This window comes from Hemicordylus capensis, chromosome 9 (genome assembly GCF_027244095.1).
Source record: "Hemicordylus capensis ecotype Gifberg chromosome 9, rHemCap1.1.pri, whole genome shotgun sequence".
Lineage (NCBI taxonomy): Eukaryota > Metazoa > Chordata > Lepidosauria > Squamata > Cordylidae > Hemicordylus > Hemicordylus capensis.
In genome coordinates, this window is record NC_069665.1 from 20077940 (window position 1) to 20102088 (window position 24149).

General features: G+C 42.6%; 1 protein-coding gene across 40 annotated transcripts in view; it reads right to left on the reverse strand.

Moving 5' to 3' along the window:
• Positions 1–24149, reverse strand: part of ZNF536 (zinc finger protein 536) — a 658276-nt gene that overhangs the window by 308064 nt on the left and 326063 nt on the right. Inside the window, exon 7 of one of the 40 annotated variants that reach the window (XM_053270758.1) lies at positions 3859–3934. The exons of the other annotated variants lie outside the window; for them this stretch is intronic. The gene's annotated coding sequence lies outside the window, so the exon portion shown is untranslated. The remainder of the gene's footprint in view (positions 1–3858; positions 3935–24149) is intronic. 40 annotated transcript variants of the gene reach the window in all.

Consider the following 24149-nt stretch of genomic DNA (forward strand, 5'->3'; position numbering starts at 1 on the left):
GATAACTGAATTTTCAATGTGAGTTCTGCCTTCTCAGGGTGTTTCCATCACATTCTGGAGGGTGGAATTATTAGAGGAAAACCTAACAGAGTTGTAATCAGAGAGCATCTCAATATGTACAGGTGTGCCATTGTGCATACCTTGACAACAGGCAGGGACAAGTGAGAACATCAGAATTTAGAAGAAACATTTGCACAATTTGTGGGCTTGTGCTACAATAATATTTATCACAAAGTCAGAGAATATTCATTAAAGGTGGCTTTTCTCTTCTTAGATTATAAGGTAAATCAAAAATGTGAATTGCCAATCACCGCTGTGTAACTACTAATTCTTTTAACAGCTTCTTGAGCATGGAAGCAAACCACTAAAAGTGTGTAGCATTTGAAATGTACATTTCTCAGAATGAATATGTGGGGTTGTGTAAAATAGCTAGGAGATTTGAATGCAGAAAATCCTGATTCAAATCCCTGCTCCTCCATGGAAACTTACTGAGTAAATCTGGACAAGTCATGAAAGCCTGGGCCTCATGTTTGAACCCGAGAGGTTACGTTTTTAGATAGTCAAAGTAAACACCTAAGACTAAGACAAAAGTCATCACTGCTTTTGAGGGAATTTTTCAGCAACACTGAAATGAACCCTATCTTTTCAGCAATTCCAGCAATTTTTGGTGATTGCTTCAAAAGTGTTCGCATATGCAGGAAGCTTTGCCTACATTCAAAATGGGTTTCCTTTGCCCTCAGTGATGCTGTTGCATTACAAAATCTGACTGCCTGTGCAGTTACGTCATATCATTGTGCCAGAACTTTGAATATTTATATACTGCTTTTCAACAAAAGTTAGCAAAGCAATTTCCATAGATAGACAGACAGATAGATAAGATGGTTCCTTGTCCCAAAAGTGCTCCCAGTCTAAAAAGAAACATCAAGTTGACACCAGCAACAGCTACTAGAAGGAGGCTGTGCTGGTATTGCATAGGGATAGGTGTTTTGAAATTACTGGTCTTGTGGTAGCAAGCATGAATTGACCCATTTGCTAAGCAGGGTCCATCCTGGTTTGCATTTGAATGGGAGACTATGTGTGTGAAACCTGTAAGAAACCCTTTAGGGCAGGGGTGTCAAACTGTGGCCCTCCAGCTGTTGTTGGCCTACAACTCCCAACATCCCCAATAACAATGGCCAGTAGCTAAGGATGATGGGAGTTGTAGGCCAACAACAGCTGGAGGGCCACAGTTTGACATCCCTGCTTTAGGGGATGGGGCTGCTCTGGAAAGAGCATCAGTAGCATCTAAGGTGTGGCCACATCTGGAGTACTGCATACAGCTCTGGTCACCATCTTAAGGAGGACATTGTAGAACTGGGAAAGGTACAGAAAAGAGCAACCAAGATGGGCAGGGCACTGGAGCACCTTCCTTATGAGGCAAGACCACAGCACCTGTGGCTCTTTAGTTTAGAAAAGAGGTGACTAAGAGGAGACATGATAGAGGTGTATAGAATTATGCATGGAGGAGGGAGGGGGGGGACAGAACCAGGGGTCATCCCATGAAGATCGGGAAATTCAGGACCGATAAATCAAAGTACTTTTTCATAATTAATCTATGGAATTATCTGTCACTAGGATGACCAGCAGCAAGGTGGATGGACTCGATTACAACAGCAAAGAATGCACCACTGAGAGCCCTTAAAGGCCTAGTTGAAGACCGATCATCCTGGAGAAAATCTGTCTATGTGGTTGCTAAGAGTCAACACCGACTTGACGGCACTTAATCAATCAAAAAAGCCTGGATGACTTTAAAAGGGGCTTAGACAAATTCATCGAGGACAGGTCTATCAATGGCTACCAATCTGGTATCAATGGCCACCTCTAGCCCCAGCAGCATGATGCTTCTGAATACCAGTTGCAGGTGAGCAACAGCAAGAGAGAGAGCATGTCCTCACCTCCTGCCTGTGGGCTTCCCAGAAGCATCTGGTGGGCCACTATGTGAAACAGGATGCTAGACTAGATAGGCCTTGTGGGTGATCCAGCAGGATTCTTCTTATGTTCTAACATTCCGGGTATATTTCAGGCACTGGCACAGAACAATATAGGGCTACACAGAGACCAAGGAGCAGAACTCTGAAAAGCATCCCAGTCTTACCTGAACCAATCTTTGGCTTACTTTTGGCTTTGCATTCTTTCTAAGTCATTGTTTCAAAACCTCTAATATTGTCACACAGCATATGGAAGTGAATTAAAATAAATCTTAAATTATATTTAGATGTATCCGCTCTATATGTCACAGACTAACATTACACAAGCCAGATACTTTGATGAGAACTGAAAAAGTGCATTCAAGAGACATTTGGCAAGTCTCAGTTTCTCATTTTGCAATGCCAAATTATCCAAGAATTTTACAAGTCAGTATCAAAGTGGCAGCTTTCAAATAAAGAGAACATAAAACATACATTCTTCCACAACTTCAGACCTTTGGCTTTTATTTTGCGCATGCCGTTTCATGGAGAATATGTCAGAATATGTCAAAAGGCTTCCTTGTGCCCGTTTGCACATTTTTTCACAAAAATGATGCAGTGGGACAAGTATCTAAAAATATTGTAAACCTTAAAAATTATGGTCGCTTGGAATAATCAGAGCTATTCATTTATAACCCCAGATTATGAAATGCCTGTATTGTGTGTCCTTCACCCAAGTACAAACTCTGTAACTTCAGCCACAGAAGCTATTCATATGATACCAACAGCTTTAGCATGCTATCAGCAAGTAAACAAATTTTCAGTTCACTCTCTGCGGGAATACACCTTTTCATCTTCGGTATGTTGTGTGTCTACTACCATACAAAAATAATAAACGTAATCATTGCAAAGTGTAGCACTGAACACAACGCTCACAATAAACACTATAATACTAATAGGCATAATCATTGTCAAGTGTACAATGCCCTTTTCCCCTTCTCCCATAAACAATATCTCCTACTAGTTTTAACTGGGAAATCTGCCTAACTCATGCAGACCAAAGTGTCAAGCTAATTGCACAAGCGTTGATCAGGGAACCAGTATAGCTGATCTGACAGACCCAAATTCTTGCTGGATCATCATCTATCACAATAATGGGAAACCAGTGGCCATTAAGTATGTATTGAAAATTGGGAGTGGAGAAAAGCTCTCCCTTTTTAAACCAGAATCAACCATCCCTGTCTCCTGACCTAAAGGCTCCATTCTGCTGAGGCACATACAGTAAGTCATGTAGGCTACTTCCTCCACTTTGCCAAGAATGCCATGCAGAGGGTAGCAACTCTGCTATTTAAGTTAATCTAACACTAGGGAGATGGGCATTATGGCATCATACTTTGTCTCCTGGAAACCACTGCCACCTCCGTCTTCATTCTTTTGATATCAACCAGGAAGCCAGACACCCAGGCATCTTGTCCAGCAACAGAAGAGGACTAACAAAGTTCTTTTGTTAAGGACTTTGCAACAACCCAACAAAGGACTAACCCAACCCAGAAGGTGTGTTCTTTGGTGTGGGAACCCAGTGCCCATTGGTCGAGCAGGTGGCACTTGACCTGCTTGACTCCACATTGATTGGAGGAGAATAACTCCCTCCCCCAACCTATCCACAGCAGCAACCTTTGAAACATCAAAATCTTGTGAAAAGTTGACAGCTTTTCCCCATAGGAAGCTGTCCATCAGCTACCCATCTGTGAAATACTCTTATGTTGTGAGCTTGCTTGCAGATCAGATGTGCAATGCTAGGATCTAGTTTGAACTGTTTTTATCATCTTTTTAACCTATAATTTCCCTCTAAACCCTGACCCTTGCTTCAACAAAAACTTCCTTGTGTCTTGTACCAGTTAGATTGACTTACGTTTGAAAGCTCTGAAGGGTAGCTCTCAGACTCTCCCATGTGCCTTTTTTCATTCATACTTCCTTGTTCATACTTCCTTGTAGGCAAGGGAGAGAAAATGTTGGCTAGGGTTAGTCAGCCCCTGAGTACTTCATGCCTGATGTTGCCATCTATTTCACAGGGCTTTGGAAAATGCTCCATACTGAAATAAGAGCATCTCCTTCCCTGTTTGTTTTCAGGAAGAACTTCAAGACTCTCCTGTTTTTGCAGGCTTTTAATTAGAATCAAGTTTAATAATTTTAAAACTTATTTTAATATCGATTTTATTCTATTGTTTTATTGTCATGTATTTTAATTTGTAACTTTTAAATATTTTAAATTTTGTACACCACCACAGGGCTCTGTGGTCGCCAGGAATCGACACTGACTTGACAGCACACTTCACCTTTACCTTACATTGCCTAGAGATGTACATATCAAGCATTATATAAATTAAATAAATAAATAAATAGGCCATGAAAGTGTCCCATGATAGTTACAACAGATGAGCCCCACACACTATAGGGAAAGATAAACACTAATCTGACCAGCAAGAAAATGCTTACCGAAACCCAAATATCTATATTATTAATTCCTGTAGACGGACCAGGGGGATACGTGGGGATGTGGCAAGTCATGCCCCCGCTGAAACACCTTATTGGTGTTTTGGATGCTTCCATATGCAGATAGGGAGAAGGAGCCTGTGAGAGCAGAAGCACCATGGTGATTGGGTAGTGGGGATTCCATAAGCAGACAGGGAGGAGGAGCCTATGGCATCATGGTAACTGGGCAGTGGGGATTCCATATGCAGATATGGAGGAGAAGCTTGTGATGGTTAAGGTCAGTTTGAATGAAACTGTTACTGGTCGGAAGATGTTCTGTCAACATCCTGAGGGGAATGAGCGGCCATGGTAGCACTGGCAGCAAGGAAGGGCCCAGTCAACCACTGCTGCTGTTTGGGGCTACTGAGGCCATTGTCAGAGGGAGGCAGGCAGGCAAGGGACGGGCCATGGTGGCGGCGGCAGCGAGAAATGGCCTGGTCAACCACTGCTTGGTCAACCACTGCTGCTGCTCTTGTGGGGAGGAGCAGGAGTGGTGCTCGGGTGAAGGTGGGAAGGTCTCTGGGGCTGCAGCTTGACCAATAGGCAGCAGCAATACTGCAGCCATGACCAAGAAGAGTGAGGGGGATGGAAGCAACGGGATGGAGGAGGAGGAGCAGGAATGCAACTCAGGTGAGGGTGGGGAACTCTGAGGTGAGGGGAGCAATCAAGTACTAGCGTGTAGATGCGCTAGAGCACGCGGGAGTTCCAGCATCAAAACAGAGAGAAATAATGGCGGCGGCCAGGAGGCAGAGGGCCAGCAGGCGAAGCCCCACCAGCCGGAAGAGGTGGGCAGACAGCAGGTGAAGCCCTGCCGGCTGGGAGGAGGAGGTGGGAGGTGGCGGCGGCAGGATGGCCTGGCCCCAGCCCACCCGCTGGGGTGAGGTGGCAGCAGGACGGCCTGGCCCAGGGGATGGCAACGGGGGAAGCGGCCAATCAGCCAGCCAGAAAGCCAGGCATGCCAGCATGTGGAGAGGGGATGGCTGGGCCCAACTAGATGCTCTGCGCCCGGGCCCACTAGTAAGAGTTATTCAGGGGAATGTTTCAATGTCAAGACTTAGAAATTCAGTCTTACCAAATGATGGTCATCTAAATTCTGATGGTCTACTTCCCACATTATCATTTAGCATCATGAGAAAAAATTCCATAATGGATTTATTTGATTCCCCCCCCCCCTAAGTAACGTGGGAAAGACACATGCCTGTATGTACATGCCAATCATATATAGAAATTTTTGTGCAGCTGAACATATTTGCATTTTATCATCAAAAACACATGAACTATTTCCACGAGACTCTTCTCATCACAGGACTGAGCTGTTAGGATTGACTATGAACATTTTTTTAAAACTGGAAAGTGGGTACAAACAATACCTAACAGCTCAGCCTCCCCAGTCGAAGAGTTCTTTAACTCTTATTGCCCATCTCGAATGCCACAAGGACACTTTCTGGAAAAATTCTGGAATACATAGGAATATCTGCACTGTAAATTTAAACCGGTCTGAAGCTGGTTTTAATGATCATGACTCCTTGCATGCAATTCTGGGAAACACAGTCTTGTGAGTGGGATGATACTTCGATCTTAATTCCTTTATAGGGCTACAGTTATAAAGTTCCATTGTGGGGGTCCCTGAGAGTGAAAATTGGCTTAAAACTAGTTTCAGTTTGCAGTGTACCGGTAGATGTGTCTTTTCTTTCTGAAGGCCACTTCAGATGTCAATTTTTAGCAGCTTTTGCAGATGCCTCTGTGTTACAGCTAACAATGCAATGTTTATATTTCTGGCACACAGATCTCATTCATTGTTAAAGATGTTGCGAATGTCCATGGTTTTCTGTGAAAACTGCACATGTTGTGGATCAGTGTCCAAAACAGAGTGGAAGTTGGAAAGTGTTCTTGTCAGACAGGCAAAGTGAACAAAAAAAAAAAACTGGATTAATAACGATGAGTCAGATCTTCTTTACATTACCTTAAAAACCCGTAATTTGGATTGGGGAGTAGTATAAGAGATAATATTTATATGATGCACACAAGTCTGATTCAGATCTGCATTGTGAAAACTGCACATTTGCTTTTGCAGCCAAGTCTCCCGAACATGCAATGCCAGCATATTGAAAGTTGCAGGGGAATAGCAGTGGGTCAGGGGGAATGCCCTTGGCTCTTGCCTGTGGGCTTCCCAGGGGCATTTGGTGGGCCACTGTGAGAAGCAGGATGCTGGACTGGGTGGGCCTTCTAGGGCCTGATCCAGCAGGGCCATTTTATGTTCTTAAAGATGGAAGTATCTTGGAGGAGGGGAGGGATTTCACATTCCTGTTCCTGTTGTACCTATTGAGCTCCTGGGTTCATTCCAGGGCAGACACACAACTACCATCAAAAGACTTGTGTTAACAGTACAAACGTTACAGTTTCACCTACATTCTCAGATCTAAATTACCTGAGACCATAGCCTATGCAGGGTATGGTCAAATTGTATATAATACAACCACCTTGCTGAATCATCTATGTATGTATTTAATTTATAAACCGCCCCATCCAAAGGCTCTGGGTGGTGTACAACAAATTTAAAAAGACATAAGAACACACACCATTTAAGACACAGTGCTAAAAGCAATATAAAAACAATTAAAAACAATTAAAACCATTTAAAACTAATTAAAATACTTTAAAAATCAATTTAAAAACCTTGGAAGGCCAGGCCAAACAAGCAAGTTCTTAGGGCTCTCTTGGGGATCTAGATCTAGCTCAAACAAGTAAGTTCAAACAAGTAAGATTTTAGGGCTCTCTTGGGATTCTTATATCTAGGCAGATCTAAGTGAATGCCTGGATGGGAACCCCACGTAAGCTACCTTGAGGTCCATCAGGGCATAGCAAGATGGAAGTGGGCCCTAGGGACAAGAAATGAAGATGGACTCCTGTGCTGCTTACCTTCTCCTCATCCTCCTGCCCCCATGTCTTTGCTGCAGACGAACTACGTAAATGGACATGGTGAAAAACAACACATTCTCAGCATGCACTTTCTCTCGCTATCCAAATAATATCACACATGCTCCACACTTCACTCAGAAGCCAGCAGCTTGCCACTGAGTCAGAGGCAGGAGGGGAAAGTGAAGAGTGGGCCATTTCCCATGTGTGGGTCTCCCTCCCTCGTGTGTCCAGGGATGTGCCCCCACCATTCAATTATAGCTAAGCCCCCAAGTTCCATAATGGGGAAAAGGCAGATTATAAATGAAATAAATTAAAAACAATACTCAAAATAATGCTGAAGTAAGGCACTCACAGCTAAGGGGGCATCTTTTTCAGGTTTCTGTAGAAGACACAATATTTGCCACAAAAAATCATCACTCCTTTTAAAAACATCTGTTAGAAGGGGGGAAAGTTATCTTAATATAGACACACCTTCCCAGTTTTTGAGAGAGTTTATCATGTTCTGCTTCCCAACAGATAACAAAGGAGAGAGGAACAGGTTGCTACCAATCAAGCAAACAAAACGAAGCAATTCCCGCAGACAACGCTTTGCCGTAGCATTTTTAACGGAAGTTTCTACGTTACTTAACAAGCTTTAATAATAAAGGAGGGTGTTGTATTATTACATGTTTGTTTTTTGTCTGAAGAAGAAAAAATAACAGGCTGCCGCAAGAATTAGAACGTTTGGAATTTTTTTCTTTCCCAAATGATCAGAGAAAAGTACCTTGCATTAAAAATGTGCCTTCCTTGCTCTTGAAAGGGTAAAATGAAATAGTCTTCTAGCAATTCTAAGCCTGCCATATAAGTATTATGCTGTTACAGATTTCAAAAGGTTAGCTTCAATGAACCTGACATGAATCTAACCCAAAATAACCCATTCAAGAGAAAAGTAAGAAATAATTGCTGTTTTCTCTCTTTTTTTTTCCTCGGCTATATTGCTATAATGATTTTGCATAACAGATTGAACAAAGTGCTGTTGTGACAGGTGGTAGAATTCAGCTAGTAAGCACAGAGACAGGGTTCAATTTAGTTTGTGAATCCTTTAATTGTTGTGCAGCTAATTAAAGAAGGTTCTTTACACTCGCAAGTGTTTACCGTTGCTAGTATGCATACATGAAAAATTAAATTGTGCCTTCAAGGGCTGAGAACTATAGAAAAATCATAGCTGATGCTGCAACATGCTTACCAGCTCAAAATAGCTGCTTTTTTCACAATCAGAATTTGTAAAACTTTTTGCTAAGCAAATATAGAGCTAATTAGAAGTGTTCGTTGGACCAATTAACATTTAAATAAATAAGCCATATTGCACATTTCACAGTCTTTATTTAATGATGCTTCTTAACTCTTTGGAAAGATTCCTTTAAGTACAAATAAGTTGTCATAAAGAAATGAAAGACAAAAATAGCAGCACAACAGTATTTTCCCCCCGTGTCTTTTCTTTCCACTCCCCCTTTAAGCCTTGAAGACGTTACTAAAGCTCTATACCTGATATGTGGGGCTAATGTTGGAGCGGGGGAGAGAGAGAGAGAGAGAACGAGAACACAAATCTGGCTTTTTCTTTCACTTTGCCAAATTACCTTTCTACCCTTTTGAACACAAACAGAGAAACATATTTGATTACTATTTTAAAGTGCTATGATAGCAATGTCTGTTCACTTGCAGTTTTGCCCTATGGTACAGAATCTGTTTTAGAAAACTTCTACTTTTATCTCGGAAGGCAGCCAACTGAGTCAAAGGGAGCTTCTGAAACTGGGGCAGAAACTGGGAACTGCCACATTGAGCACGTGTGAAAGAAAATAGCTAATTTGAAGTGCAACTGTGAACACTCCTGCATCTGACAAACAGCTTGATCCTCACCCCAGTCATTAAGCAGAAATGTGCCAGGATGTAGGCTGACTTTATAGCAACTACACAAACTGGCTTAAATCAATCAGTTAAATTAAGCTTAACTAGGCTGTGCACTGAACAGTAAGAATAGATGCATCATACTGATACCTAGCTCGACCTCAAAGCTATATATGTTTCTCTTTTATCAATCAAATTAAATTGTACATAATATTTGTCTGCTAAATTCCAATGCACCTTGAGTTCACAAGCTTCTTATGTTGGTGGCTAGCATGTTATCTCTTATATATTGTCCAATAAAGATTATATTACAAATAAAGGGTTTCTTAAAACTCTTCTCCAAGAAGAGGTAAAAGATCCCATAAACATGCTAATGTGGGTGTGTCTCATTTTTGACCTTGCTTCTCAGCAAAATTAACAAGCATCAATTAACTTTTAAGTAAATGTGCTAAATTGATGGAAAATGCACTGAAGACAAGAGAAAAACTCAGGGCTGGTTTACACATGCACATTCATCACGTGATGACTGTGCCATCCAGTAATGAGTTGCAGGTGCGAATGAGCCATCCCAGGTCAAACACCAGAGACAGAATGGTGGTATATCACCCTGGTCTCACATCATGTGCAATGCTTTTCAGTGAGGTCAGGGCGCACAGTCAGCCTCCATTTGTCAAGTACTGAGTAATACAATACTGAATGGTCAAGTAGTGTACAATAGATGTACAGAGTGAGAAATAGTGTTTGAAAGGGACCAAAGATGAGTGTCCGGGAAGACACCTGAGTGAGGTGGGCAAGAAAGGGGAAAGAGGAACAGTTGGAAAATGAATACAGAACTTTCCAGGTGTGGCCTATAATCTTGCAAGCAGTCAAGCTTGCAAGATTGGACAGGAAGCCATGCTGAAAATGAAAGAGGACATGATCATAATGATGGGAGAGAAAAATGAATTTGGCAGAAGTGTTTTGGAATGACTGAATATGAAGCAGATATATCAGGTGAGACGACCAAATCAGAAAAACTGTAGTGATCTAAGATGAGAAGTGACCAGAGAACAGGTGGAGTTTTCAGCAGTAGATAAAGAGAATAATGTTGAGGTGGTGGTGGCTGGAATCTTGGATACATTTTTTAAAAAACAATTTCTAAAATTAAGAGAAAGATAGAGGCTGAATGCCTCAAAGACAGGGAAACTGTCCCAACAGTGTCATAAAAGTGTACAACAACTAATGATGTTGCAGCACAAAAATTAAAATGTGAATTATCACACTTGGGCATGGTGATCCAAGGATGCTGCTACATCAGGGATAGCAATGCTATTAAGATATGTTATTACAGCATAACTATAGCTGTAGAAATGTGGGAAACCAACAGATACTTCCACAGCATCCCTGGAAGATCCTCCACTACCCACCAATCATAACAACCACTCTACATGACCCCATCCATGGGAGGCACCAAAAAACACACAACAGTAAAAAAGCCACAATAATGTAATACCATTGCACCACAGACTGCCCAGTAATTCACTGGATAAGGGCAATGCAATTAGAAACAGATGTGGGTTCAAGTCCAACCATCGGAAAATGCAAATATAGCCTCCTAAGAGGAAAAAGTCATCCTGTGTGCCTGTAGAAGTCTGAGTTCAGACTTGAAGAAGAATTTTGGGAATTTGAAAGGCCTGCTGCAAATAAGAAGTGAGCTTGTCAAGTCCCCCAAATTCTTCTCCACTCAAAAATTATCTGGATCTCTCCCCACTTCCCTTTGCTTGCATTTCCGTAGAGCAGCCCTGGGATGAATGTGGAGGCAGTGGGGACAGAGTGGGGGGAGGAGTAGCCTTTCCCCCCTTTCCTCCGTTTTCTCATTTCCTTGTCTATGCCAGGCATGGAGCTTTGGGTAATTTTTTCTTCTTCCTCTCCCTGCTAATCATCCTGGCATGCTGTTGGTGGGGACAGAACTTTCAGCCCCACACCACTGCTGATTCTGCTGGCACAAGCATACCAGAGAACCAAGGAGGAAAAGAGAAGAGGAAACCACCCACCCCACCCTGTCACCATTGTCTCCACTGCTTGTCCCACTGCTGCTCCACAGAGCTGTAAGTGTTGCCTTGGGGTAGAAAATTGGTGGTGAGAGTGCTTGTAGGATGAGAGTTTGGCACGCTGGCTCAGTGATCTGATTTTTGAAGACTGGATTATTTCTGAGCTGTTTATTATTTATTTGACATATTTATATGCCACCCAAAACCTGTGTCTCTGGGTAGTTTACAATGAAACAGTACAAATTGCAAAATTCTAAAATGTTTGAATAATTAAAATAATTTGAAGCCTGAATGAATAACAGCCCTTTTAAAAGCTGTTGGAGATGTGGAGGCTCTTATTTCAGCAGGACACACATTCCAAAGCCTTGGGGCAGCAACAAAGAAGGTCCATCCCTGAGTATCCATCAGACAAGCTGGTGGCAACGGCAGACAAAGGCACTTGGGGAGGTTATGCCTTGTCCTGATGATGCTGAGATGGAGAAATAGATTTGGGTGTTATTAGCATAACACCCTGTACCAAACTCCTGATGCTCTCTCCTGTTAGTTTCATGTAGATGTTAAACAGCATTGGAGACAATATGGAGCCCTGAGGGACACCATACAGAAGTTCAGATTTTGAAGAGCAACAGCCTCCAAGGGATACCATCTGGAATCTGCCTGAGAGGTAGGAGGGGAACTACTGCAAAGCAGTGCCTCCCCCCCCCACCCCCTCAGATGTTCCAGAAGCGTACTATGGTTGATAGTATCGAAAGCCTCCAAGAGATCAAAAAGGACCAACAGAGCAACACTCCCTCTGTCAATTTGTAATTGGAGATCATCCATCACGCTGACCATGGCGGTCTCCACCCCATAGCTCACCCAGAAGCCAGTTTGATATGGGTCCAGATCAGGGTTTCTTAACCTTGCCCCCCTCAGATGTTGCTGGACTACAACTCCCAGAATCCCCAGACATGGCCTTTGTGGTTGGCGTTCTGGGAGTTGTAATCCAACAACATCTGGGGGCTCAAGGTTAAGAAACCCTGGTCTAGATGATCCGTTGAGGGCAAAACAACCAAATTTGTCCATGCCTGACAACAATGATTTTTGATAGGATGGGGAGAAGGAATAAATCTAAAACCCAGGATGCTCAGAAACCCTGAGGTAGACGGTACAAAAACGCATGAAGTGATGCTTGTAATCTCCAGGGACTTATCCCTGGAGACTTAACCCATGACAAGGCCCTTTTCCTTCTACTTCGCCCCTAATAACTTGGCAAAGAAGCAACTTTTAACATGGTGATTCTCTTTATTTAGTAAGGGGAGAGTAACTGGCCCTATCAACCCCCAGCACAGTATTCCTCCAGTGACCATTGCTGGTATCTAGCTTATGTTTCTTTTTAGATTGTAAGCCCTTTGGGGACAATTATCCATCTTATTTGTTTGTTATTTCTCTGTGTAAACTGCCCTGAGCCATTTTTGGAAGGGTGGTATAGAAATCTAATTAATAATAATCAATAATAATAAATATGATCCAGCCATAGTGACCAAAACTGAAAGGGCCCTATGTGGAGCCATAGCTCAGTGGTTTTACATACAAGAGGTTGTCAATATAGTCTCTCAGGAAGGCTGGAAAGAGAAACACATTCAGTAGTAGCCATACTTGTAATCATACTCATTGTTGTTGCCCCTGCATATTCAATAGGGGTTGCTGGTTATTTTCCCAAGAAACCCGGTATTCATCCCCCTATTGGCAACTGCTAGATTTATTCTCCTACTAGCAGTAGCCCAATGGATGTCATGGTGGAGTAATCCAGAACCCACTTTGCCTTTCCAAGTATGTGTACTGCCCCATCATGAAGACAGCTGAGGCGGGTAACAGGGGATGTGCAGTTATCTTTTTGCTAACCATCATGAGAACAAACACAGGTGAAAAAGTTATAGCTTTTATTGAACGGCATCAGTTGTGGGGTAGGTTTTGACAGCATCACAGAGGAAGGGGGCTGTGTCGATAGCAGTGGGGGGTGTTCATCCAGAACCTCTGTGCCTTTGAAAGTTGCATGATAAACAGAATAGTAACATGTCGTCCCCCCACCATCACTGCATCTGCATTCTGGATAAGGATGCCCCTGTTACGTTAGTGCCTGCCATCCACTTTAGAGAGGCAGATCTGGCTTCCCTCTGCTCATAGGCCTCGCTCATGGTATTCATCCTTTCATCCGTACATGGTGAATGGCTGCATGGTTGCCTGTGGAGAGACGAGAAAGACAGGAGGTGGTAATTAGCAATGGGCAGCAGTTGAGACAGATAGGTCTGATGCTCATTAGGAGTTGATGCATTGAGAAATGATCTTTCACTCAGATGCTCTCTGCATGTCTCAGCCTAGCTCCCACTCTCCCCTGATGTGTATGGTTTTCTGTTCCACGAGATAACATATCCATCAAGACAATACTCACCTAGCCAATGTAGGGAGTTGCATTAGAACTCTGCTTGCAGTTTCTGTTTGTTCTGCTCCACATAACCTCGCTCATATCCTGAAAGGAAAAAATGGCTCATGAGTGTTTGGCCAGGAGAGGAAATAAATGGAGAAGTGTTCACCAATAGAGTTGGCTAGATTCCCTTTTGCCAAACACCAGTGCATGCTGGAATCTCACCAGCTTTGTACAAGTTTGTTGTCAAAAGGGACCTTCTTACTGTCAATTGTATGTTCACTGCTACCATCCGTTAATGTTTAATGGAGGGCTGTTTAGTGGCGATATAGTTCCCACTAATTGCAGGGGAGGGGTGGGAGATACTCTGCTGCCATTCATGTTTGCACACTCATCTCATCTGGAGGGTGGGTTGGGAGGAGGGAGGGAGAAGGTGCAAGTGGACTTCAAGGTCCAGTCTCCCTATCTCTGGGGGTTTCCCTCTCGCTTACCTGGGTAGGATGTCTTGTCCTTGCAGTTCCAGTAGCAGGACTGGCGTAGGGTTTCCTGGTCGGTATTTGTGTCCAGAGTTCTGAGGCAGAATACCTATAAGCATTCTGAGAAGAAAAGTGTTATTCACCTGAACTTGATTTTTTTTTTTAATTCTCTTTGACTGTTGGATGCTTGCTTATGCAAAGTGCTCTCTTGCCAAGCGCCCATTGCTGTGCTCCCAGTTCTCTAGAGTTCTGGGGCTGCATGCAGTGGAGATCGATATCTGAAATCTGTGACTGGAGCTTATGTAACCTGGTGATGCGCCATGATTGACTGCTGAGTTGGTTGACCATTGTGGCTGCAGCCCAGAGGAGGAAAGGCAATCTTCATGAACTCTCCATTGACTTCAGTGGCAGTGTTTTACGCTCTCTCTTTTGAAAGTGTAACATTATGTTTTTGCCAGGGACAAGACTCACCCCTGGGCAAGCATAGAATTCTAACTAATCTCTACTTCCCCACCCGCAAGTTCCCACAATTTCTCCCTTGCACTGGTGGCATTCTGCCAGCACTGTTCTGCACGTAGTGGCTACCACCATCATCATGATGTCACACACCAGCATATTTGTAGCCTATCCTGGAACAAGGGGAGTTAGGAGCTCTCCTGTCCCTGTACAACAGGCATAAGTTGAGGTAGGATCCTATTGCAAGTGTTTAATATTAATACATCAACATCACATGTAAAATGCCACAGGTGACTACAGCCAGGACACCTTCACAGAATACTCCTCCCACTGAAAGCTTCAAAAGAAAAACACAAATTCAACTTCTTAAGCACATCTTTCTCAATGACAAATATTCTGTATTTTTACTTTGGATAAAGTTTCTAAATGCAAGTAGTACAGATATATATGGTTGCTTTTGTTTTGTTTTGTTTTTGAGAGCCTGCCTTGCCTTTCCAATCTAGGATCAATCCACAGTTCGGACTGAAAAGCAACCTTAAACAATCCACTGTCAACTGGGTCACTTATTACATTCCTGAATAAAAACCCCACTGACTGTTGAAAAGGTAGGGGAGAGTCTGCGTTTCTTACATTTGACACTTTAAAAGACTATTTACCATTGTGGGTGTTGGCTCAAAATGTCTCAAACATCAATGACCTTTATAAATAATGTAGAGTTCATAAAGATGATTATCATGTTCTATTTAAATATGTATAAAGAGAGAGATAATAACAATGATTTGCACTTCTGTCTATTGAACTCCAAGTACTAATGAATTTATCCTCATAATGCTCTTACATTTTCCAGTATAACAACAATATGAATATATTCCAGACTGCAAAACTACAAAAATTAGCAAATAAAATCCAGATGTGCTGCTATTTATGAACAGCAATGCCTAAATGGATAGGAAGTTGGATATCCAAATAATCAAGAAACTTTGAATCCATTGGTCCCATCTTAAAACCCATGGCTAAATATGCTTTAATTTACTTGAAATTAACCTGACTGTGAAGAAGAACAGGTTTGTAAAGTTGCTCTTCACAGATATCACTGGTATGTTGAAGTTACCATTTCTGTGTATAAATAAACAGGATGGTAACCATCATGCCCATCATAACATCTTCCACCTTCATCTCACTTTTGCTATTAACTTCCATTCATTAAGTTCAAATTGTAAGCTTGTTTCTTGGGCAGGAAGGCGTGCCCTCCAGAAAAGTCTCTTTTCTGCAGGAATTTGGAAAATCTAGGACCATGAATCTTCTTACAAATAAGGTGAGGATTCCTAAGTGAAGGTAGCAAATGTCCAAGAAACACTTTTGCAAGGCAGCAGCTCCACAAAGGGCTGGAACATCTGCTCACAGATTGCCATGTGGATTGTCCCTCTTTGTGGAGAGTTGTCATGTCACAGCTGCATATGCATGGCAGCAACCAGGAGACATTCCACACAACAGGGGCAATCCACATAGTGAGAAAGTTATGGCCACATTCTCGTGGCATCCTGCATGGCTGCTTTAACATTTGAATCAGGTCCCAGACACATTTATTTGGAAAGCAATCCAAAGGCTGGGAGGGAAATAAAGAAAGAGACATTGTTATATGCATATTTGTATTTTAATATGGTTTATAGTTTTATCTTCTATTACTTGCCCAGAGTTATTATGAGGGACAGAGCATGCTATAAATGCATTTTACAATAGCATAAAGAAAATCCTTAAAAGAGGAAAACAAGAAGCAATACCCAAATCGCCCTTTCCCCCACCAAGTGCTTGTAGACGCTTTAGAAGATCTGGACAGCAAGCCTGGAAAATACATTCAAGTTGTTTAGGAATGGATGCTGGGTGGACATCATATGAATATCTAAGCATTTTACCCCCCAAAATGGCGACAAAGTCTGTAATGAATTTCTAGGGTTTGTTTTTTTAAAAATCCTTATTTTGCAGAGATGGAAACTATTGTGAACCCAGGACTGTTTACAAAATCCCTATCACCGCCTGAGTGAAAAAGCCTGGCAACCGAGTAGTTTAGCATCTAAAAAAAAAAGTGACTATGTACAAAGATTAGACAGGCGGTAGGGAGGGGAAAGGGTGCTAATGCAATTCCGAAAACAGTCCAAACCTAAGCTACAGCAGAGCCCGGAACGCTTCTGGCAGAGTTGAGCATCCATGCAAAAACTGCCCGGGTTGGCTAGCATCACTTCCAATGGCACTGGTGCAAGAGAGAAACTAAAGCTTTTGCTGACCTTGGAACAACGTCTGCAACAGACCAAACTATTGTTCAATCATTTTTTCAAACGAAATATGGGGGTGGAAGGCATGCTTTACTTCCAGTACCGAGAAAGCAAATTTCTCCGCACAAATCTAATCAACTTAAATGAATAATCTAGTTTTTGGGAGCTGGTTTTTAAAGCTGCATTTCAACCTCCATTGTGTTCCCTCCGTGTCTGTGACTGGCAAGAACAATTCAGAATAATGTAATGTAGTGTCTAACAGGTGTGTCTTGAGGGAAGATCCTCAAGACACACCTGTTCTCTCAGTCTTTTAACTGAAATTAATCTTAAACTGTTTAATAGTTTTTGTCCCAGGAAATTGTTTTCACTTTTTTATTCTGTATAATTGTTTTAAACTTATTTGTTTTGAATTGTGCACACAGCCTAGAGATACACCTATTGGGTGGTACATAAATGGTACGTAAATATGATTAAATAAAGAATAAAGAATAAAGAATAAAGAACGGACTGAGCAATGAGCTAAGAAGTCTAGCTTTAAATCAGGCCTAAGTAACAAACTTACAAGAGCATTTGTGGGTTTTTAAATTTCATTGCAAGGCCCGGGGGCCAATGGTGGCCCCATCATCCGTTAGTGCAGCTCCCTGTCTAATTATTTACTGGGCCTGTGTGAAGCTTTGGCCAAAGCTGAAGACTCTGCTCAGTCCCCCTGGCACCCTATGGGAGGCGACCATTATCCCACTGTGCAGTACTGCACTTTGCCCAGTGCCAGTGGGGCTCCTTGACAGGAAGTGGGGCCTTTTTGAGCACTTGCACCATCTTGGAAGGCATGCACAAAGTGCTGGGAAGTGTAGCCCTTCCCAACAATTTCCCTCCTAGGCCTTTGTCTCTCTCCAAGGGCTCTCCCAGCACTGAGAAACATGCAGTACTGTGCGGAAGTCAGCACCGTGGGAAACAGCTCTCTCACTGAAGGTGTTTTATTATTTATTTATTTTATATACCGCCCTTCCAAAAATGGCTCAGGGAGGTTCACAACAAAATAAAAGTAATTAAAACCAGTTAAAAATTAAAATCAAAATTATAAAAACAGAATAAAACCAATTAAACATTCAAACAGTTAAAAACCCTGGAAGGCCAGGCCAAACAGATAGGTTTTAAGGGCTCTCCTGAAAGACGATAATGAATTCCGCTGGGTGTGCATTCCATAGCCCAGGAGCAGCTGCAGAGAAAGCCTGCCCCTGCGTCACCACCAGACGAACCGGTGGTAACTGGAGACGGACCTCCTCAGATGACCTTAACGTGCGGTGGGGATCATGCAAAAGAAGGCGCTCTCTAAGAGAACACGGACCTAAGCCATTCAAGGCTTTAAAGTAATAACCAGCACTTTGTATTTTGCCCAGAAACAGATCAGCAGCCAGTGTAACTGTTTCAAGACAGGCATAATATGGTCTCTCTGGGCTGCCCCAGAGACCAATCTGGCTGCCGCACTTTGAACTTACTGAAGTTTCCGAACTATGTACAAAGGCAGCCACACGAAGAGCACACAGCAGTAGTCAAGCCTGAAGGTTACCAGCTGATGCACCACTGTTTTCAGATCATCCTCGTCAAGGAATGGGCGCAGCTGCCCAATCAGTCAAAGCTGGTCGAAAGTACTCCTGGCCATGGCCTCCACCTGAGATACCAGGGTGAGGCCTGGGTCCAGGAGTACTCCCAAGCTGTGCACCTGCTCCTTCTGGGAGAGTGTAACCCCATCCAACACAGGAAGATCTAACTCACCCCTCAGATTCTGAGACCCTACAATGAGCACCTCCATCTTGTTTGGATTCAGCTTCAATTTGTTATTTCTTATCCAGCCCATTACTGCCTATCGGCAGGCATTTAGAGAATGAAAGCCATTTCCTGAAGATGAAAAAGAGAAGTAGATTTGCGTGTCATCAGCATACTGATAACACCCAGCACCAAACCTTCTGATGGCCTCACCCAGCGGTTTCGTGTAAATTTTGAAAAGCACTGGTACAGAAGCCCTGAGGGACTCCATATAAAAGCTCCCGTTCTGAGGAGTAATTTTCACCATCTGGAATCTACCCGAGAGATAGGAGTGGAACCACTGCAAAGCAGTGCCCCCTATCCCCAACTCCCCCAGGAGATCCAGAAGGATACCATGGTCGATGGTATTGAACGCCGTCGAGAGATCCAGAAGAACCAGCAGAGTCACACTCCCTCTGTCGGTTCCCTAGTAAAGGTCATTCATCAGGCTGACCAAGGCTGCCTCAATCCCATAGCCAGCTATAAAGCCAGTTTGAAATGGGTCTAGATAATCAGTTTCCTCCAAAACTGCCTGGAGCTGGTCAGCCACCACCCTCTCAATCACCCTGCCCAACCAAGGGAGATTGGAGATTGGCCTGTAACTATCTATCACTAAGGTGTCCAGGAAAGGCTTCATAAGGAATGTTCTAACCATTGCCTCATTCAGACAAGGAGGCACCCTCCCCTCCCTCAGTGATGCATTTATGATATTAACTAGGCCACCTCCTACAATCTCCCTGCTAGACAGAAGCAGCCAAGTGGGCCAAGGATCCAGAGAACAAGTGGTAGGCCGCACCGCCCCAAGCAGCTTGTCCATATCCTCAGGAGTCACAGATTGAAACTAATCCAACCTAATACTGCAAGGATTGCTGGATACCTCCTCCATAGACCTTGAAGAAATAGTGAAGTCCAAGTCAGCCAGAAAACAGGAGATCTTGTTCGTAAAGAACTCATTAAAAACATCACAGGACTGATTTGGAGTAGAAGGAGCAGAAACTAAACTCTTCACGACCCGGGATAGCTCTGCTGAGTGTGAACCTGCAAACCGCAATGCGTGCAAACCACAATATCTTCTTTGCTGCACGCACCGCCACCATGTAAGTATTCAAATGGGTCACATGCTGTCAGATTCGAGCCGAGTTCTCCTCCACTTGCGTTCTGATTTTGCCACTTGAAAAATAGTAGAGATCACTGTGCTAGGGCCAAACCACATGCGATGTGGAATATATCCCCAGCTCGGCGAGAGGCTGATCCAAATTTGATCAGAGCATGGAAACTAGTTGTTTAGCCATTTTGCCCTGCAATGTAAAATGTAATGTAAGCCATTGGCTTACAAAGTTTTGATTAACCACCATATGGTGGGGAAAGGGGCACAGGGATTCCCAGATGTTGTTCACTACAATACCCAGCATTGCCAGCTGCAATGGCCTTTGGCTGGGGATTATGGGAGTTGTAGTCAGCAACATCTGGGAATCCCTATTAGAGGGAATACTGGTGGGGGTAGAAATGCAGGTACAGATGCTAGTCTGCAAAATGGTGATAGCAACTTATCTAGGACCTACTATGGGTTCATGGCATAGGTGAGATTTGAGTAAGAACTTCCCTCTTAGCCAATATACTACACCAGCTCTCAGTAACTTAAACCAGCACATGCACATTTTAGCCAGCTTATTCTGACAGTTCAGCCTGTTACCATTTGATTGCCAATATCTACACTCGAGGACCCATTCTGACAGACATTTGCTGGTGCTTCACAACACAGAGACATGAAGTCCACACTCAACTGACCAAGGATCAACTGGGGAAGGGAGGGCAAATTTAGCCATATGACATCATGGACAATCCAACATTGAAAAATATGGAATGCACACAGAAGTTGCTGAGAATTTACTTTTGTCTTTCCAGTTTCTATGTAGAGAAAATAGAACACGCAACATATAGAATAAGGAGAAAATAAAAAACCTGCAAAACAAACATAAAACACATTTATTTTATCACCCAGTCTGTAGCCAGAGTTGTGTATTACCTTAAATTAAGAACAAAATAAAATAAAGTAAAATAATGTACAACATATGTCTTTCATTAGCATCCTTGTACTCCCTCTAAAATGTTCCGACCAATGAGTTAACTACATAGCAATTTTGCAATGGAAGGTGGCTCAGCACCTGAATCTTCCACAGTCAAACCAAACACTCTAGTTACTGCCAAAAGCTGCAGTCTATACACATTTAACTGGGAGTAAATTGAACTCAACAGGACTCATTTCTGAGTAGACATGTATAGTATTGTGTTCCAAATGCAATAGAGATTACTCGAAATGTTTTCAGTACCATTGCAAAGCAAGGGATGCTTGACAAACAAGAGCATATATTGCATTTCTTCAAGGAAAATATTTTTAAAAGAAATAATGAAACTACATTTCAATTCCTATTAATTGAATAGTTTCCATCATCCTGTCTGATACAATGGAATATATTGGACAGGATGATGGAATCTATTTTTGTCCATTTTGTAGAACAGGTATATTCAAACAACCAATACTTATCCCCCGAAGGATAAGCTGTGTTGTCTGCATGAGACCAAATGCATAACCTCCTCCAATATGCTTCCAAAAGGTAGACGGTTGGTGCTCTTTTTCTTTTTTCATTTCAAGATGATGTGGCCGCTGCATTTATGATACACATGGGGACAATCTTCAAATAACCTAGTTCCACAAGGTTACCACAAGGGTCAGTGATGGCAGAAGTCACTGAATAGTGAAGAAAACATGATAATCTCTGAAACCATGGGTTATTGTTACTTATGGGAAACAGCATTTGCTTTTGAATTATATGAACAGCTATCTACAATGACAACTCACGGTATGGTCACAGGATGTGGTCTGAAGGCATATGATGTAACAGCTTTACTGAAGCTAGTCTGAGGCGAGACAATGGAGTACTTAAGGGGGTTACCCGTTACTGAATAGGTTACTGGGTATCCTATTTAGCCCAGAACATGGAAAGAGAGTAATAAAAGGTGTTTCATGTCCTTAGTGAGGAAAATACATCACCTTCCATTCCAATATGATCTTAACCTTACATTTCCTACTGATAAATCTTGCTTGAATAGCTAGGACAGCTCCACAAGAACAGTTCAAAGCAGAGGTGATGCTTTGGAATAAGTTCAACCAGGGGCATAACTATAATAGGGCAAGGGGAGACAGTTGTCAGGGGGCCCACTGCTTGGGGGGGGGGCAGAGGCAAGTCACATGACTAACTCCCCCAGCCGCACAGGTGCCCGGGCTTCCTTCAGTTATATTCATCCTCCCAAACTGATGTGAGTGTTGAGACCTGGAGCTACCAGAACAGCATGTCTTTTTCTAGTACCATTAAATGACTTGCATCGTACCTCATTTAAGATTTCTTTATTTCATGAACTGAGCTGGGGGGGCGCGTTAAAATCTTATCTCTGGGCCCACTCCAACCTTGCTACACCCCTGAGTTCAACACTATGTACTGTGCAGCTTGGAATGCCTTGTTATTTCCATAGGTCTGGCATACATAAAGGAGAAAAGGAATCAAAAGGATATTTAAGTTTACTGATCACCTTATACGTTACAGGTGGGAGTTACACCACACTGCAATGCAATTCTAAACCTTTGGTCCATGTAGCACATTTATTATCATTTCTTAGAAACAGCACCAATGGGAGGTATGGCCCACCCACTTCTGAACATAGTTAAGGAAAGGTTTGACGCTGGAATGTCATGGAACAACTTGGACATAATGACAAGAGGATTGCTAAATTATTCGGGGGTATCAAAATGAAATGCAGGGAATGTCCAGCTTTTAGATTTTATCTAAAATCTTTAATCTTCCTAGATGTATTGGGACACACAGCATAACTTCATTAGGCACACATTTCAAGACTTCTCCAAAGGACAGCCTACCTTCTTGAAGTTTCACCATTAAGCATCCCCATCAAAAGTAGGGGTCCCCCCCCTCCAGGAATCTGACTAAATTCTCAGTTACAAGGCTCATTTTGCAGAGACACTAATTAATGGCCCACCACATGGATGTGAAGTGGAATGGAATAAGATGACACAATGCATTATTCTGTTGGCAAGTACATCATTCTAGTAATTAATGTAGGTGTCTTTTTTTAAAAAAAAAAAAAGAATGGATTAAGCAATATGGACAACAGAAGCTCAGCTGTACGCAATATTTAACTTATTCCAAAGCATTGCCTCTGCTTAGAAGTTCATTTCCTGTCACTGTTCTTGCAGAGCTGTCCTAGGTATTCAAACCAGATTTATCAGTAGAAAATGTTAAGGTAACTATGGAATGGAAGGTGATGCATATTTCTCATTAAGGACAAGAAACACCTTTTAGCCACCTACTCTCTTTCCATGTTCTGGGCTAAGTAAGCTATCCAATGATCTAGGGACTTCAGTAACCCACTTAAGCACTCAAGTTGCTCTACTGTGCTAACTCTAACCCTAACCAACACAAAGATGGTGTGACATCTTAGCAGAACAGCTACACACATCTGAAACAGAAGGAAGTGGGAACGTGCATGAATCATGATTTGAACAGCAATTTACAGCAGATTCTGGGCACCTTTAAAAGGGAGGAGAGCAGGTCCATACCTCCTGCTCCGCCCCTCACCACAGTTTCCTGTTTGGGTGGTGCCCCCAGCCCCAGCTGCCATCGTGCACTGGCAGCACTCCCCCCCAGTTGCTCTTGCACAACAGCGGCACACGCATGGATGAAAAAGGAAGAGCACAAACTTCAGAAAGGAGGTTGGATGACACCCATCATGTTGATAGACCTTTACCTGGTTTCTAAAACCATATCAACCAATCACAGAATGCTGAGAGTTATGAAAGACAGCATCAAGTTTGTAGCAGGGAAATCCTACTTGTTGAAGGAGGAAAACAAACACACAAGTGAAGAATATATAGGATTTGGAGGCAACAGGGGACTCTAATGAGGGACTAAATTTAATTGAGACTCTGAAGGAGAAAGGGAGAATATTGATGGACTAAACTTAATTGCAAATCTGAAGGAAAAAAGGAGAATATTTTTGTTCCTAAGATTCTCCTGAAGGACAATATCTCAAAGACTATCCCCCAACCCAAAACATTCTTCAGGTTACAATTCAAAAGTCAGTTGAACTCACCATAGGCCTACGAGAGCCCTGGGAGCAGCAATTCGGACACATAATAGCCGTGAGTGAAATCATTAAGCAAACTGAGGGATTCTTTAGGTAATTGCCATTGGGAAAAACCAATCCAGACATAATTTGAGGCATCTATTTCATACAACTGTCTCAGATGTATACAAGGACATTTTAGACATAAATGTCTAATTGTGCTCTTTGCCAGTGACCAAAGATTTGATGAAGGGCTCACTTCTATCTCCTTGTACAGAACATCTTTAGGGGAT